This window comes from Asparagus officinalis, chromosome 7 (assembly GCF_001876935.1).
Source record: "Asparagus officinalis chromosome 7, Aspof.V1, whole genome shotgun sequence".
Lineage (NCBI taxonomy): Eukaryota > Viridiplantae > Streptophyta > Magnoliopsida > Asparagales > Asparagaceae > Asparagus > Asparagus officinalis.
Genome location: NC_033800.1, coordinates 5,615,056 through 5,629,708, shown reverse-complemented (window position 1 = coordinate 5,629,708; position 14,653 = coordinate 5,615,056). Strand labels below are relative to the sequence as shown.

Genomic DNA, 14,653 nt, shown 5'->3' with positions numbered 1-14,653 from the left:
AATAGTCAAGCAAGTCCAAGGAGAATATGAAGTCTGAAGTCAAGACTTAATTCCATACCATAAGATGGCAGTGGAGATAGCGGAATCATTTGAATGATTCTTTATCGAACATATTCCACGTCTACAGAATACCTATGCAGACGCGTTGGCCGCATTGGCCGTGTCACTAGCGCAGCCTCCCGAAACAGAACAGTTTGTTACGGTAAGAACTCACCAACTCCTAGTGCCGCTTTACAATGAAGATGCCGAGGAAGAAGAAGTTCAAGAGGTACATGCTACTCAAGTCGAATTCGAACCACGAGATTGGCGTTTCCCCATCATCGACTACGTCTTGCATGGAATCTTACCGGAAGATATAAAGGAAAGAGAGTCAATCCGGCGAAGAGCACCAAGATTCTACTATAATACAGAGAATCGAACGCTATACCGCAGGGGGTATGATGGGTTGCTATTGCGCTGCCTATCAACCAAAGAAGCTGAAGAGGTCCTTAGGGAAGCGCACGAAGGAGAGTGTGGCGCACACCAACCTGGTCCTAAGCTTTACGACCGCATCAGAAGAATGGGGTATTTCTGGCCTTCCATGATGAGTGATGCAATTACGTATGCCCGTCAGTCAAAGGCGACCGGTTCATCCTGGCAATCACCGATTACTTCTCCAAATGGGCCGAAGCAGTTCCACTCAGAGAAGTTAAAACGAGCAACGTCATTGGATTCATCAAGCACCACGTCATCTATAGGTATGGTGTTCCAAGACGAATCATACATGACAACGGTCCTCAGTTTGTCAGCAACGCCTTCATAAGGTTCTGCGAAAAGTTTAAAATTCAGGACATCTCGTCGACGGCTTATAATCCTACAGCGAATGGATTAGCTGAAGCCTTCAACAAGACTATCATCAAACTCTTGTCAAAGATCGTGAAAACTAACAAACGAGACTGGAATGACAAGCTTGGCGCAGCTCTATGGGCCTATCGGACCACGGTGCGCACACCAACGGGAGCGACCCCGTATTCACTGGTATACGGATGTGAAGCTGTTCTTCCATTGGAGATCCAAATACCATCTCTTCGGATCGCTCTTTCAACCCAGATGTCGACCGAAGAACAACATCAGAAACGCCTCGAAGAACTCGAGAGGCTTGATGAAGAGCGCCTGGAAGCTCAACAACACATTGAATTTTACCAAGCTAGAATCTCTCGAGCCTTCGACAAAAAGGTTCGACAAAGGAGTTTCAAAGAAGGAGATTTGGTTCTAGCTGCGAAACGGCCTATGATCCTTAACTCCAAGAAAAAGGGTAAATTCGAACCCAAATGGGAAGGACCATTCGTAGTAGAGACAGTCTACTCGAGTGGCGCATATCGCCTCGTCACCAAAGACGGCGACCGGCTCATGATGCCGATAAACGGCAAATTCCTGAAAAGATACTATCCTTAGTATCTTTTTGGATAACCAATGCATCGGGAAGTTCCCGGAAGAATACCACATGGGTATTCTTAGGGATAACCCGGTCATTGTGGAATTGACGAATAAGAACTCTGCATTCGAACGCTGAAGGTCAGAATGTCTCTTCTTATTCCCATCAAATTCTCCAACTCTTATGAGTTATTCTTTTGTGAGATGAGATCTAATCCTCTTATGGGTTAATCTTTCCTCACCAAACCATCCGCTGATCAAATCAAACGACAGTGGACCCACCAACATTTCCATCTGCCAGTCATTGGCGTATCTCAAACTCCAGTTTGGTCAAACCTTCCTACAGTTAAGGCCAAAGCCAAAATCCCCTCTCGATTCCTTCCATGAACGAGAGGTCCACTTGAAACAGTCAAACCTATAAAAGTTAGGATTGTTTCCGATCTCGCTTAGTCAAGCCTACACATGGTCAAGACTAAAGTCGAGTCACTCCTTTTCGATAAACGAAAATCCACCTTTGTCCCCTTTTTCCACCAAACCTATAAAAGTTAGGGTTGAAATTGGGTCTTCTCCTCAATGAATGAGGGGTTCTTTGGGTTCAAATGACCAATCCTATAAAAGGTAGTGTCGTTCGAACTTTTCCGATTCTCGGAGTGGAGATCCCACTCTTAGTTTCATCCTGCAGGATTCTGGGGGTGGAGATCCCACCTCGAGTTTCCTTTCCGCCTGAAGATAGAATATAAAATTCTTCCTCTTCGGCAACGGGAGATAGAATATAAAATTCTTCCTCTCTCGTTTCTTTTCCACCGGGAGATAGAATATAAAATTCTTCCTCTCCTCGGACCTTTCCGATGCTCGGAGTGGAGATCCCACTCCCAGTTCATCCTTCCAGATACTGGGGGTGGAGAATCCCACCTCGAGTTTCTTTTCCAGCTGAAGATAGAATATAAAATTCTTCCTCTTTAGCACCGGGAGATAGAATATAAAATTCTTCCTCTCCTCGGACCTTTCCGATGCTCGGAGTGGAGACCCCACTCCCAGTTCATCATTCCGGGTGCTCGGAGTGGAGATCCCATTCCCAGTTCATCCTTCCAGATACTGGGGGTGGAGAATCCCACCTCGAGTTTCTTTTCCAGCTGAAGATAGAATATAAAATTCTTCCTCTTTAGCACCGGGAGATAGAATATAAAATTCTTCCTCTCCTCGGACCTTTCCGATGCTCGGAGTGGAGATCCCACTCCCAGTTCATCCTTCCAGATACTGGGGGTGGAGAATCCCACCTCGAGTTTCTTTTCCAGCTGAAGATAGAATATAAAATTCTTCCTCTTTAGCACCGGGAGATAGAATATAAAATTCTTCCTCTCCTATTTTGACACAACTTTCAACTTCCAATCCGCGCACTTGGTGCATGGGGAATTTTATCCCGAATCCTAAGTAGGGATAAGTCAACACCTAACACGTGTTGCCGGGTAGCCTATTCCCGTAACAAGGGCAAAGTCTACGTATTCAAAGTCGTAGCATTAAGTCTAAGGGAGTTCATTCCTTTAGCATAACGTTACATGCGGAACGGATTTCAACAATCCGCATGCTAGCCCGATTCGAACGGTAATCGGTAAAGGCGTATCAAACCCGTTGAAGGCTGGGGGTTTGCCAAAAACCCCAAAGTCAACGCCTAACACGCGTTGCCGGGTAGTCTATTCCCGTAAGAAAGACGAAGTCTATGTATTCAAAGTCATAGCATCAAGTCTAAGAAAAGCAATTTTCTTAGCACAACGTTACATGCGGAACGGATTTCGACAATCCGCATGCTAGCCCGATTCAAACGGTAATCGGTAAAGGCACATCAAACCCGTTGATGGCTGGGGGTTTGCCAAAAATCCCATAAAATCTGTCATTCAGAAGAAATACAGACAAATCACAAGAAAGAAGCAAATGCGGAGTTTCTATTAATAGGTCAAGTCAAAAGCATACAACAAAGAGCTCATTAGCCCGAAGGCAACTGACGGCTAAGAATATGAGACTTTAAGCTAAAAAGTCTATCTGCATAACTCTGCTCAAGTCCCGCCTGCAGATCTGCTCGGGCAGATTCCTCAGAACAGCTCAAGATCTCCGCAGCTTCACTCTTCAACTTCATCAATCCCTCCTGAGTGGATCCGAACTCCTCGAGTACCCGGTCACGAGAACGCTCTAGTCCGATCAAGTCATCTGCGATAAGAACGGCGGATTCCTCGGCACGCTTCAAGGCCTCCTTCAACCTAGTCGCTTCCTCGCGATTCGAGTCCAAGGAACGGAGTAACTCAGCTTTCTCCCTATCCATCCTCGCCATGTTAGCCATTAGATGCGCAAGGGAGCTCTCGCGTGACTGAAGCTCACGCCCGACGGAAGATCTCAGTTCACGCCACTGCTCCATCCTATGCTCTAACTCAGAGGATACGAAAGAAGAAGCCCCGGTAACCTCCAGTTCCTTCAACTCTCGTATCTCTGACTCCAGGGCAGCGAAATCAGCAGTGAAGGAATCAGCCAGTTCCGGGTATCCTTCTTCCCTCATCATCGTCATGTGGCGAGAGAAGGAACGCCGGAACTGATCGAAGCCGCCTCCTCGGTGGAGAAGCTTCTCGATCAAGCCATTATACCAGGCGGTGAAGAAGCTGAGGTCCGTACGGAAAGCCTCTCCGTCAGGATCAGTATCGGCCAAAAGGCTACGGACACGCTCGTGCAAAGAAGATCGAGATCCTACAAGCAACAACTTGGAAGCTCAGTGAACTATCGAATATGGAAAGGAAAGTCAAAAGGCAGGTTCCGAACATACCGACGCCAACGGATGTCCCATCAGGTTGAGAGCCGACAGGCTCCGAGACAGCAGCAGAAGAGGGTACGTCAGCCCCTGCAGACATATTGCTCGCACCACTCGGCAGAGACGGGGAGGCACCACTGCTATGAGGACTTTCAACCCCGGGGACTGTAGCAGTATCAGGCTGAACGCCTGGTCCTACAGTGACATTCCTATGTTAACCAAATGGAAATTTGGACAAATAAGGAGAATCGGGATAAGAAGGTCGTATGAATACCTGCAATCCCCATGTCCTCAGATGCAGCCGGAATGCCAAGAGTCATAAGAGTATCGGCCCAAGCTGCTGGTCCTATGATGACACTCTCTTATTAGTCAAAATGAAAATTTAGACGAATAAGAAGAATTGGGATCTGCATACCTGTAGATCCATTATCCGCGGGCATTTGAGGGATGTCAGGAGTCATATGAGAATCAGTCCTAGCGGCTGGTCCTATGATTGCACTCATTAGTCAAAAGACAGATAAACATAGGAAAGTACAATATCCCTGAATCGTATACATACCTGCAAGCCCGTCGCTCTGAGGCAAACTGGATATGCCAGGGATAGATACCGGGCTAACTCCAATGGTAGACGCTGCGATAATCAATCATTCATTAGTCATATGAAATATCGGGCAAGAGGGAGAAAATCAGATATATACCGGTAGATGAATCGTTCCCGAAGAATGGTCTCTCGGTCCCTCTGGAAGTCTGCTCAGCCAGCATGTCAGCTAATAAGCCGGCATCCGGCTTCGAGAAGCTTGGCCCCTCCATCGCAACATCTGCAGGGTAACCCAAATGTTGAAGGATGAGGAAAGCTCAAACGAGAAATCTTCCTTCACCTTACATAAGGAAAATGACATTGGATGCGGATATACCTGAATAAGGGATTGTGGGCTCAACATTATTTATCTGCTCAAGATCGATGTTAAGGTCGATGCCCAAAGACCCATCGTGAAAAGCGTCGCACATTTGTTGCACAAAGCAATCCATGTTGTCAACGCCAGGGGACGCCGAACCCGGTGGGAGTTCGCCCTCCTCGAAGAAACCTGAAGCACAAAACATGGTCACAAATCCCCAAAAGGTAAACAACCTTGAAGCAAGAGCAATTGAATGTTACCTCCCCCTCCATCGGCGGTGCTCCCTAAGTCCACTCCACAGGGACGCTGACCGTCATGGGACTTATGGGCAGTCTTCTTCCTCTTCGGGGCACCAACCCTCCGAGGACCATAGGGTCGAACATGCGCAGGCCTATCACACGTTTCAACGTGTGTAGGAGCTGAGGGCTCATGATCACCGGCTGTCCTACCTAAAATGACAATAGCCATTTCAATGAAAAAGAGCTGTCATTTATGGAAAATGAAAATTAAAAGAGATAGGACAAACCAGTATCGAAGTCCCCTCTGCCGGTATCCACGTCCGCATACTCGTCCTCGGAGTTCTCGTCATCATCACCCGCAGGGAGAAGTTCTTCTTCGTCTGAGACAAGAGATTTGGCATGCCCTTTTCTCCGCTTCTGAGCAAGCTCAGCTCTGCGACCAGCCATCATAGCAGCCCGGACCGCATACTCGGACTGCAACTCTGAGAGGCTCCTCGCGCTGATGGACTCATATGCAGAAAGGAACCACTTGCAGCTGAGGAAAGTGATCAATGGCTTACGCCGGTACGAAGGAAGAGCAAAACGGGCTCCAGTACAGCCCACCATCGTCCATAGCCACGCTCGAACGCCATCAATCAATCCTCCCTCAACCCGCAGGCTGCGGCTCGGATTCCCGACATACAGTTGGTCATAGCCGAATTGTCGAGCAAAGCGGCAAGGGAGATAAGGCTCTATGTGGCACTGGTTCTTCACCCGAAGGACGAGATAGCCTACACGGATGTTCACTAACCACCGGAAGCAACCAGCGTCAAGAACGGTCCGGTCACTTCTAGGTTTCTCCTCATCAACCAGCACGTCGCCATAGCGACCTGAAAAGTGAGGGAAACACTTAAAGAACTCCCAACTCTTGCGGACCCGGAGCTCTCGCTGAACATCACTAAATTTGCTCCCAAACCATCTGCTCTGCTCCAACAATTGCATGAAGGGGACAGGGATGTCAACAACGCTGGGGGCCGACATCAAGTCGGGACGGTGAAGAACGAGCCACGCCATCAAATATGCGTAAGGGAGCTCAACCTTTGGGCAAACCAGCTCAGCTGATGGTTCAGAACCCATATGTGTAAAACTGCTAACCAGACCCCTGAGCCCGCAATGGATACTAGCAACCATTGCTGGGAGCAGGGAAAGCTCTCTCCCATAAGCCAGCTGAACTGCAGGGAAGAGCACCTCGATGGGTAGAGCGTCAGAAGGTTGGTGCGGGACGACACACTTCTTCAACCAAAGGGCAAGGTAGCCTGCTAATAGCGCCCGGGACCCTATAGACCTCTGTGCGCGGCGGAGAAAAGAGCGAAACTTTGTCCCCGCGGGAAAAGCCCCCTCAGCACTGCCGATAGTGTAGGAACGAACCTCAGCCTTTTCCAACAACTCATTAACGGCCGAAGGAGTCATCACGTCTAATTCATGAATGGGCGCACTGGAATCACCTTCCAAGTTCTGGAACAAGTAGCTGGCAAACTGCTTCAAGCTGATCTGCCTCTTCCTTCTCGCTTGGGGAGAAGTTTGGATCAAGGAAGTGTAGTAGTGGCAAGTAAGATCCCAGAGTGTGTCATACATGTCCGGAGTATCTTTCTTCATACACTCCAGCTGCTGGTTCGTAGGGAAGTACTCCTGATACGGACAGTCCCCCATCGGAAGACCCGAAACATAATGCATCTCGTGCAAGGCCAACCCTAGCTCACCTCCGCTGGTCAGGAAGGTGTTGCTATCGGGCACATAAGTCTCCAGCAAAGCCAAGAAATGGCGACAGCTGACTGGGATGCCGTACATAGTAGCTCGTATGGGTGCATACAACCCACTGCTCTTCAGATCCCTCTCCCAGCGCGCCAAGACGAAACCAGTCATGCGCGCCCACCACCCTTTGGCTAGGGAGGAAGCCCAGCCATAACATCTGTACTCCGATGGGGGTAACTGTCTCCCAAGAAGAGCCAGACGGTTGCTCACAGTCGGAGCAGCAGCTGACACCTCGCCTGGGGGTGCAGTATCAAGACCCATGATCCCGGGTCGTAGACCACGCACGTCATGATACCCCTCAGAGCCAGGAGTCTTATGGTGAGTAGCATATCCGCATTGAACCCGATCAGCATCTTCAGTAAGATGCCAAGACATCTGCCGGTCCACGGCTTGCCCCTTCAAATGACTGAAAGAATAGTGGCGTGGAATCGAAGGGATGTACAAACAGGCTCCACCGTCAAGAGTTAACCAATGCTCCTCACAAAGAGTCAGCGTGGCAGGATCCCTGACATGATCTCCAAATAGAAAACCCGGCTTCTTTAGAACCTGAGTGGAAGTAGAATCAGGGGTGAAGGAGGCATCTGTGATAAGTTGGCGCAAGCAATGGCGCCCTCCTTCCTGTATCGAACGGCAAGAGTCATTTGGACGATCCCCGTCGAACCGAGGAAGTGGGCCAACAGCCTGCCTAAGAGTAGCGGAAGAGAAAACCTCCCGACTACATCCGGTGTTGGCGTGAGGAGGAAGGCTACCCGCGGGAAATTCCACTGCAATAAAGCACAAGGGCGGAATCAGAAAATCCATCTCGTAAGAAGAATGATAGACTCATCCACGGAATAATTGGAGAGACGATTTTGAGTGACCTACACCAGAAGGACGGCATGCGTCATCACGTGAATAACGTGGTAACGTACACCGACCTATAAGGTGTAGGACAACACAAAATCGCCCCAATATATCCGAAGACTTGAATTGGCTAAGCAAAACAAGTCTGAAACCTTACCCTCCGCGAGAGAGGTATCGGTTCTTCCTTCATGACCCGCAAAGAGGTCAATCAGGGATGTAAGACAAAATCTCTGCATAAATTCTCACCCCCGAAAAATGAAGCCGCGGGAGAGGATGTCGTGGGGACCTCCTCCTCACTATGCTGTGAACGAGAACGGCTCCTCCGGGGACGAGATCGACGCGGAGACATTGCAAATCTGCAACGAAAAGCAGCAAGTCAGGTACAATCTAAAACATGAATATACGAAATTTAAAAGGGAAATTAAGAACTTTAATTAAAATCCTATACACAAATAGGATTTCATAATTGAAGTCTAATTAAACCTACAAATTTCGTGCACGATGATTGTCATCTTTCACGGTGAATTTTGGTGAAATACCCAAAATACCCTTTGTGTTCAAGGCCAAAATCTAGGTCAAGGACACGCGTGACCCGGGTCATGATCGTCACATTCGATCATATAACACCCCGGTACCCCACAATTTTGGTTAAAATTTGCAAATGAGCCCTTTTGCAGAATTCAGCCAATTTTGCATAAAAGCCCCTCTACAAAATCTTGGTTTGGGCTCCACATGCCTTATCAAAATTTTGATCATGAGTTCGTGGTCAAAACTCATTGGATTTCAGCCATAAGTTCACTGCCTTTTGCAAATAAGTCCCTCTAAGACATTTATGGGCTGTTTTGCAAATAAACCCCTCCAACAACTTTTGGTCCTCTTGCCTAAAATACCCCTCAAGCTTGTGGCCAAATGAACATGTAATTTAGGTCCTAAACTTCAGTCCTCTATTACATGAACACCACCCCAATTCTTCGGCCACTTTTGCAAATAAGCCCCCAAAACTTTTCGGCCCCACATTTGCACATAAAACCCTCAATAAGGTATGGTCTTTTTGCATGAAACACCCATCCAAATTGTTACCAAAGGGGAATGAAATCCAAGCCTCAAAATTTCAGTCCCATTTTGCAAATAAACCCCCACGAATTTTGCAAATAAACCCCCCAAAGTTTCGGCCATTACTTCTCTCATTTGTTGGATAGCCAACTTCATTTCTGTCTTCACTTCAGCTCTAATTTCTTCACGTCTGAAGTATTTGAGTGAACTGATCAGCAGTGATTGTGAATACTTCTCTGATTTGTCCTGTGCTAGACATTGTATCATCAGAAGCGATTGCAGAATAAGTGTCCGAGAATTCATCCTCCGAGGACATTCCTTCTTGCATTCTCTTGTAGTCTCTGCGTCTGATAGCTCCTAATTGGAGTCGAGACATCCTTTGAGCAATTCTTGGATTGACTTTTCCTTTCGGAGAAAAGTCGGGATTTGAGTCACTTGAATGCCGCTAGACTTTTCGTGGGATGATTTCTCGTTTGAAACAGTCACATTCTGATAATGCTGTTTTGACGAGTCGTGCACAGGAACAACGAGAGTTTATCTCTCGAATAACTCTCTTTCGAAAATTATTCACAACCTCAATTTGATAATACGATTCATTGGTATGATTGCCAAAAAATCGTATCGTCTGTTGGTATGATCTCCCAGGTATGACGATATCATTTGGTGAATGCGTCTTCTTCTGGGGGTATAAAACCTTGTTGGCATTCTCAGGACAATTTATTTTTGTCTTTGAGCGATCCAAGGTTATGTTGGGAGTCGCACGTCTAAAACCATTCATTTGCGAATATGGGGTCTTAACGGGCTCCGAATGCTGATTTTGCATAAGTCCAGACTTCAGAATCCAAACTTGACGGAGTTTTGGTGATTCTTTGGTCACCGTTTCCTTCCTCCTTTCTCGTCTTTGTTGTAAGAGAGCACGGGCATGAACAGCGTTTGCACGACATTTTTGTATACGTTCTTTGAGGGTCGAACGAGTCTTTTTGACAATAGTCCATTCATCCGTCGTTGTTTTAGCAGAGATACGAGTGATTGGTTGTTGAGACAACTGAACCACTCGATGTCTCCTCGACTCTAGGTCCGCGTGGTAACGAACCCCGTCGGTTTGTTCCAAGGCTTTAGCCATTTGGCGAGCACGGCGTTGACGTTGTCTCTGACGAGCTCTTTTCGTCAATGCCGGCGGGCTTTGATTCGATGACTCTTTAACTAGATAAGAGCCATTGTGAGCAGAAGTATTGCGAGTGAAATTCTCAGCAACAATCAAGCGAGAGTCTTCATTTTGTGCCTTCTTTGGCATGCAACTCTTCCTCAATTGTGAGATCCTCTTGTACTTGCGAGATAATGAAGATCTTGAAGAGGATGATGAGAGATATTCCTCAAACTTGGTCTGGTCGAATTCGTATTCGACCATGGATTCAACTGGAATCTTGATCGGCTGCGACACGACGGTCTCGGCAGCGAGACCGTTGGCTCCCACTGTGGTCACCAGCTTGTTTGCGTCAAAAGTTGGTTTCGTTGTGGAATTCATTATATCTTCGGTCGATTACAATAAATTCAAAGAAAACAGCCTTTTTATAAGACTCTTTTACACAACAAAAAGAAAATTACAACTCTTGAGAAAATAAACGCAGGATCGTTGTTTGGATCACTGCTTTCGTGGGATCTTTGCCTGTGCCGGGAGCGCTTTGACTCGTGGACCACCAAATCACAGATTCTGATTGAACCGTGAGGGGTTTATGATTCTGACTTCGTTTATCGAAGTGAGAAATTGAAACGATATCTTATCGATGTAAGATAGTCGTTCTTCTTGAAATCAAGTCAAAGCCTGATTATCAAGGATTGGCCGTAAGATCAGCACCTCTGCTCTCTCTCTGCTCTGGATTGCTCTGGATTGCTCTGAAGTACTCACAATGATCAGCCCCCTGGAAAAATGGCCTTAGGAGGGTATTTATAACCTCCAAGAACAGTTGGCAGAAAACAGGTTCGCGAGACAGCTTTTGCTGTCTCGACGGGCGAGACAGTGTTTGCTGTCTCGGCCCGCGAGACATTGGCAGTTATCCACGTGATTCTCGCCCACGACGTTTCCCACGTTCTTGAACAGTTAGTGGCCACGTGTAGGGCAGTTGCAAAGGTAGTTTTGACCATCTGAAAACTGTCTCACGTGCGAGACAGTAAATTCTGTCTCGCACGGCGAGACAGCAAAGACTGTCTCGCGTGGGCGAGACAGTAAAAGTCTGTCTCGCTCGCGAGACAGTAAAGACTGTCTCGCACGGCGAGACATTCAAGACTTGTGTTCTTCTGCCTTTTTGGATGATTTCCTCTTGAGCTGTATTTGGATATCTTTCAGCATTTTTTGACGCCTACACTAACTGAACCCTAGAACGGATTCCAAATAGATCTCCTAACCACACAAGGAAAGCGAAATCTTCAACGGCAACCCAAAACACTATCTCCACGAAGCCTAGAACTCAAAGAACCAAGCTTCCACATTGAATCTTCCTCCACCAAGTGCCAAAACCCTAGATCTTAAATCTGAGATTTGATAGCAAATTGTTGTACGCCGTGCGGAAGCGTGCTTGACAACCAAATGAGTCCGTGAGCCACGGGAGAAGATTAACAAACCAAACTCGAGCACAATCCAAACAAATATGACAAACCAATCGCGAACACAGAGATATACGTAGTTCGACAATTTGCCTACGTCCACGGGAAGAGGATACAGAGATTTCACTATTTCGAAGAGAGTTCAAAAGGGTTACAACCACTCAAACACTCGAACAAACCCAAACCAATGCTTTCTCAACTCGCTCACAAGTTTTCCCTCCTAAAGTGCTCAGAATACTCTCTATTCTCTGATAAACCAAACCCTCAAATCGTGTTTCATATATATCAAAACACAAACCAAATGAGATCAGGAAATAAAGCCCAGGCTCAAACCTGACTGGCGGTCGACCGTGACGTGGCGGTCGATAGCACTTGACGTCGCGGTCGACCGGACAGAACGTCCAAAAACAATAAACCAATTATAGGATTTGTGGTCGACCGTTGAAGTCTTCGCGGTCGATCGGAAAGAAATCCAAAAACTCCCTGAGGCTGTGCATATTTGCGGTCGACCGCCACAAAGCTCGCGATCGACTGGACAGAACCAAAAACTGTCCAGCTGTATTTTCCTGGATATTGTTGTTTTATCTTCAGAGGGCATTAAGAAAAACGTAACATTAGATTATTTTATACTTATTAATACATATGGAAGAATACATTATGATAACACACTTTTGGGTATATCCTCAACCCTTTTTTGTTTATTACAACCACATGTACATTACTTATAAAGTGTCAGATTTGGTTAATAGTAAAGGGTGGAAAAAGATTATGAATAAATTCAACCTTGGACTGTGAACTTTGTTATTTGTTAATTTTTTTTTTTTTTTGGGGGGGGGGGGGGGGGTATTAGGGGGCACTATTACCATCGTGAAAAAACTGCTCACAACTCAGTTTGTTTACAAGAGCCTTCTATAAATTAATTATTGAGAAAAATTCTTATTCACATGTGTACAACCCTAGTCTTTTTCATCACGAATCACATACTTCATAAAAAAAAAATTGATAGCCTTTTTAATTCTTTGAATAATGTTTCATAACTTCCATTAGTATAAGGCATCCGAGATTTGATGATTTACATAAAGGAGCAAGTGTAAGCAGTATCATTTGATCCATTTCATTTATTAAGTGGGAGCGTTTGGCGACCGTAGCGTTTTTGTCGTTTCTGTTTTTGTTTTCAATAAAAACAATAAAATGTGTTTGGCAACCGGGGCGTTTTTTTGACTTGACCCTTTACAAATCTAAAAAATAAACACTTTTTTCAAAACACCAAAAAGGTGTTTTGATATTCCGTTTTTTCATCTAAGCCGCCGTCGCCCGCTCGCCCGTCGTCGCCCGCCGCCGCCGGCCGCCTCCCCGCCCCGCACCCGTACGCCCGTCGCCGGCCGTCGCTCGCCACCGGCCGGCCTGCCCCGGCCGCCAGCGCCCACGCCGCTGCCCGCCCGCCCCCGCCCCTGCCCGCCGCCGCCCATCGCCGTTCGCCTGCCACGTCATCGACCGCCGCAGCTCGCCCTCCCGCTGCCGCCCATCCGTGCGCCGCCCGCCCCGCCCAGCTGCCGCCTCACCACCCGCCGCCCGGCCGCCACCGGCCCATCAGGCATCCCCTGCAGCCGTTGTCCGTCCACTCGCCGCCCGCTTGGCCCGTCGCCCCGCCCCTATCGCCGGCCACCTGCTGCCCGTCGCCGCCGCCGCCCGTCGTACGCGGCTGGCACCGCCGACGCCCGTGTCGTTCCGCCCAACGTCGTCCGCCACCTGCCCGTCCCGCCGCCGCCCGGCCCGTCACGGCCGCCGACGGCTCCGTTCGTCGCCCGCCTGTCGCCGCCGCTGTTTTATAAATAATAACTATAAATGGTGTTTTCAAAACATGTTTGAAAAAAAAAACACCATGACATGGTGTTTTTTTAAAAAACAAACACCTCGATTACCAAACACAATTAAATGAAAATTTAAAGAAGCCTGGACCGTCCTTGATCTAAATGGTCATAAAATCTACAAGATCTTGGCATGTGTTGAGTTTTCACATGCTATGCTGCTAAGTTTGGAGTTTCAAAGTCAAATATTGTAAAGTTATGTGCAGGATATACCTTGAGCCAATTCACATGCCCCTGAGACTAGGTATGCGGCCTATGCCTGGGTATTGGACAAAAAATAAGACGTAAGTTTTATAGTACAAAGATGTTGTATTTAAGAAAATGAGTTATTAAGCGATCACAAAAAAAAGAAAAAAAAAGAAAATGAGTTGTTAAAAAAAGAAACAATAAAGAGCTTCAGAAAAGGAAAAAGAAAAGAAATAACAGAAATAATATTTTAATGAAAAAGTATAAAGATTTTCTTTTCTTGGTTTTTAAGAAACCAACCAAACAACCCCTAACTAGAATAAATCTAACCACGTTAGAAATCTATTTGTTGATATCTTATTTGACAAAATGATATAACATCATTTTTCATCATAATATCCGTATTTGTTTTCTTTAATTTGAATATAGAATTGAATTTTCAAGATCCACGTTGTCTAGGTATGAGTATGTTCTCATTCATACATATAATTGCTTAGTATCAGGAAATGACCCAAATCAATATATGACTATGATCTATCTTTTTTATAATAAGAATGTCACAATGTTCAACAGTCAACATACTTATAAGCTTTCTTTTCTAAAATTAGAAACCACCTTAAAAGTAATGTAATTATACAGAAATTAACTTTCAACTTTAATTTGTATGTAAACCACCTTTAAAGTGAGTTTTTTCTTGCAACCAACCACCATTCAGCCAAAATTTTTACTGAAAAGCAAAAACCCAAAATTATTCTTAAAATAGTTACATATAAGACACGTGACTCATTTTTTTTTAATATTCAGGTCTTGTTAAGATACAACTAGTGTACATTGAATTTGAATTTTTAAAATTTAAAGAGTTTCTAGTGAAAATTCGTCTGCAAGGTCATTGATTGCCAAAAAAAAGGAGAAGAAGAAGAAACACTTCAAATGTTGTTTACTCACAAATAAAAATTGAAAAGTGATTTTAGT

General features: G+C 46.1%; 2 long non-coding RNA genes across 2 annotated transcripts; both read right to left on the bottom strand.

Moving 5' to 3' along the window:
* On the bottom strand, positions 4,514-4,941 carry LOC109850079. Its single transcript, XR_002249328.1, has 4 exons — positions 4,903-4,941; positions 4,764-4,835; positions 4,620-4,691; positions 4,514-4,550 (listed from the first exon to the last, which is right to left on the bottom strand). It is a non-coding gene; the product is annotated as an uncharacterized LOC109850079 (long non-coding RNA).
* On the bottom strand, positions 4,991-5,502 carry LOC109847292. The gene is made up of 3 exons (XR_002248619.1): positions 5,361-5,502; positions 5,119-5,289; positions 4,991-5,022 (listed from the first exon to the last, which is right to left on the bottom strand). It is a non-coding gene; the product is annotated as an uncharacterized LOC109847292 (long non-coding RNA).